The 2,773-nt window shown below is 50.4% G+C and overlaps 10 non-coding genes across 10 annotated transcripts; all 10 read right to left on the reverse strand.

Moving 5' to 3' along the window:
- Window positions 1-231: 231 nt before the first annotated feature.
- LOC116008325 lies at window positions 232-350 on the reverse strand. Its single transcript, XR_004095715.1, has one exon. It is a non-coding gene; the product is annotated as a 5S ribosomal RNA (ribosomal RNA).
- Window positions 351-487: 137 nt separating this feature from the next.
- Window positions 488-606, reverse strand: LOC116009295. Its single transcript, XR_004096567.1, has one exon. It is a non-coding gene; the product is annotated as a 5S ribosomal RNA (ribosomal RNA).
- Window positions 607-743: 137 nt separating this feature from the next.
- On the reverse strand, window positions 744-862 carry LOC116008654. Its single transcript, XR_004096022.1, has one exon. It is a non-coding gene; the product is annotated as a 5S ribosomal RNA (ribosomal RNA).
- Window positions 863-999: 137 nt separating this feature from the next.
- On the reverse strand, window positions 1,000-1,118 carry LOC116009296. Its single transcript, XR_004096568.1, has one exon. It is a non-coding gene; the product is annotated as a 5S ribosomal RNA (ribosomal RNA).
- Window positions 1,119-1,256: 138 nt separating this feature from the next.
- On the reverse strand, window positions 1,257-1,375 carry LOC116008840. The gene has a single exon (XR_004096193.1). It is a non-coding gene; the product is annotated as a 5S ribosomal RNA (ribosomal RNA).
- Window positions 1,376-1,512: 137 nt separating this feature from the next.
- LOC116008337 lies at window positions 1,513-1,631 on the reverse strand. Its single transcript, XR_004095726.1, has one exon. It is a non-coding gene; the product is annotated as a 5S ribosomal RNA (ribosomal RNA).
- Window positions 1,632-1,769: 138 nt separating this feature from the next.
- Window positions 1,770-1,888, reverse strand: LOC116008975. The gene has a single exon (XR_004096319.1). It is a non-coding gene; the product is annotated as a 5S ribosomal RNA (ribosomal RNA).
- Window positions 1,889-2,025: 137 nt separating this feature from the next.
- Window positions 2,026-2,144, reverse strand: LOC116008487. The gene has a single exon (XR_004095866.1). It is a non-coding gene; the product is annotated as a 5S ribosomal RNA (ribosomal RNA).
- A 138-nt stretch (window positions 2,145-2,282) lies between these two features.
- On the reverse strand, window positions 2,283-2,401 carry LOC116008915. The gene has a single exon (XR_004096263.1). It is a non-coding gene; the product is annotated as a 5S ribosomal RNA (ribosomal RNA).
- A 128-nt stretch (window positions 2,402-2,529) lies between these two features.
- On the reverse strand, window positions 2,530-2,648 carry LOC116008916. Its single transcript, XR_004096264.1, has one exon. It is a non-coding gene; the product is annotated as a 5S ribosomal RNA (ribosomal RNA).
- Between the last annotated feature and the right edge of the window lie 125 nt (window positions 2,649-2,773).

Consider the following 2,773-nt stretch of genomic DNA (forward strand, 5'->3'; position numbering starts at 1 on the left):
GGGGTCACCCATCCTAGTACTACTCTCGCCCAAGCACGCTTAACTTCAGAATTCTGATGGGATGCGGTGCATTAGTGCTGGTATGAATGCATCCATCATGTACTGCGCGCAAAATGTACTTGACCCTCTCTCTCCGCGCAACTTCTCTCGCTTAGCGGTTTAGCGGTTTAAAAGGATACTAGCCTTAGCGAGCGGTCCAGCGATTTAAAAGAAAAATTGAAAAGAGGGGGGGGGATGCAACACGAGGACTTCCCAGGGGGTCACCCATCCTAGTACTCCTCTCGCCCAAGCACGCTTAACTTCGGAATTCTGATGGGATCCGGTGTATTAGTGCTGGTATGATCGCATCCGTCATGTACTACGCGCAAAATGTACTTGCCCCTCTCTCTCCGCGCAACTTCTCTCGCTTAGCGGTTTAGCGGTTTAAAAGGATACTATCCTTAGCGAGCGGTCCAGCGATTTAAAAGAAAAATTGAAAAGAGGGTGGGGGATGCAACACGAGGACTTCCCAGGGGGTCACCCATCCTAGTACTACTCTCGCCCAAGCACGCTTAACTTCGGAGTTCTGATGGGATCCGGTGCATTAGTGCTGGTATGATCGCATCCGTCACGTACTGCGCGCAAAATGTACTTGACCCTCTCTCTCCGCGCAACTTCTCTCGCTTAGCGGTTTAGCGGTTTAAAAGGATAGTACCCTTAGCGAGCGGTCCAGCGGTTTAAAAGAAAAATTGAAAAGAGGGTGGGGGATGCAACACAAGGACTTCCCAGAGAGTCACCCATCCTAGTACTACTCTCGCCCAAGCACGCATAACTTCGGAGTTCTGATGGGATCCGGTGCATTAGTGCTGGTATGATCACATCCGTCATGTACTGCGCGCAAAATGTACTTGACCCTCTCTCTCCGCGCAACTTCTCTCGCTTAGCGGTTTAGCGGTTTAAAAGGATAGTACCCTTAGCGAGCGGTCCAGCGGTTTAAAAGAAAGATTAAAAAGAGGGTGGGGGATGCAACACGAGGACTTCCCAGGGGGTCACCCATCCTAGTACTACTCTCGCCCAAGCACGCTTAACTTCGGAGTTCTGATGGGATCCGGTGCATTAGTGCTGGTATGATCGCATCCGTCATGTACTGCGCGCAAAATGTACTTGACACTCTCTCTCCGCGCAACTTCTCTCGCTTAGCGGTTTAGCGGTTTAAAAGGATAGTATCCTTAGCGAGCGGTCCAGCGGTTTAAAAGAAAAAATTGAAAAGAGGGTGGGGGATGTAACACGAAGACTTCCTAGGGGGTCACCCATCCTAGTACTACTCTCGCCCAAGCACGCTTAACTTCGGAGTTCTGATGGGATGCGGTGCATTAGTGCTGGTATGAACGCATCCATCATGTACTGCGCGCAAAATGTACTTGACCCTCTCTGTCCGCGCAACTTCTCTCGCTTAGCGGGTTAGCGGTTTAAAAGGATAGTACCCTTAGCGAGCGGTCCAGCGGTTTAAAAGAAAAATTGAAAAGAGGGTGGGGGATGCAACACGAGGACTTCCCAGGGGGTCACCCATCCTAGTACTACTCTCGCCCAAGCACGCATAACTTCGGAGTTCTGATGGGATCCGGTGCATTAGTGCTGGTATGATCACATCCGTCATGTACTGCGCGCAAAATGTACTTGAACCTCTCTCTCCGCGCAACTTCTCTCGCTTAGCGGTTTAGCGATTTAAAAGGATAGTATCCTTAGCGAGCGGTCCAGCGGTTTAAAAGAAAAAATTGAAAAGAGGGTGGGGGATGTAACACGAAGACTTCCTAGGGGGTCACCCATCCTAGTACTACTCTCGCCCAAGCACGCTTAACATCGGTGTTCTGATGGGATGCGGTGCATTAGTGCTGGTATGATCGCATCCGTCATGTACTGCGCGCAAAATGTACTTGACCCTCTCTCCCCGCGCAACTTCTCTCGCTTAGCGGTTTAGCGATTTAAAAGGATAGTATCCTTAGCGAGCGGTCCAGCGGTTTAAAAGAAAAATTGAAAAGAGGGTGGGGGATGCAACACAAGGACTTCCCAGAGGGTCACCCATCCTAGTACTACTCTCGCCCAAGCACGCATAACTTCGGAGTTCTGATGGGATCCGGTGCATTAGTGCTGGTATGATCACATCCGTCATGTACTGCGCGCAAAATGTACTTGACCCTCTCTCTCCGCGCAACTTCTCTCGCTTATCGGTTTAGCGGTTTAAAAGGATAGTATCCTTAGCGAGCGGTCCAGCGGTTTAAAAGAAAAAATTGAAAAGAGGGTGGGGGATGTAACACGAAGACTTCCTAGGGGGTCACCCATCCTAGTACCCCTCTCGCCCAAGCACGCTTCACTTCGGAGTTCTGATGGGATCCGGGACATTAGTGCTGGTATGATCGCATCCGTCACGTACTGCGCGCAAAATGTACTTGACCTCTCTCTCCGCGCAACTTCTCTCGCTTAGCGGTTTAAAAGGATAGTACTCTTAGCGAGCGGTCCAGCGGTTTAAAAGAAAGATTAAAAAGAGGGTGGGGGATGCAACACGAGGACTTCCCAGGGGGTCACCCATCCTAGTACCCCTCTCGCCCAAGCACGCTTAACATCGGTGTTCTGATGGGATGCGGTGCATTAGTGCTGGTATGATCGCATCCGTCATGTACTACGCGCAAAATGTACTTGACCTCTCTCTCCGCGCAACTTCTCTCGCTTAGCGGTTTAGCGGTTTAAAAGGATAGTACCCTTAGCGAGCGGTCCAGCGGTTTAAAAGAAAAATTGA

This window comes from Ipomoea triloba, chromosome 16 (assembly GCF_003576645.1).
Source record: "Ipomoea triloba cultivar NCNSP0323 chromosome 16, ASM357664v1".
NCBI lineage: Eukaryota > Viridiplantae > Streptophyta > Magnoliopsida > Solanales > Convolvulaceae > Ipomoea > Ipomoea triloba.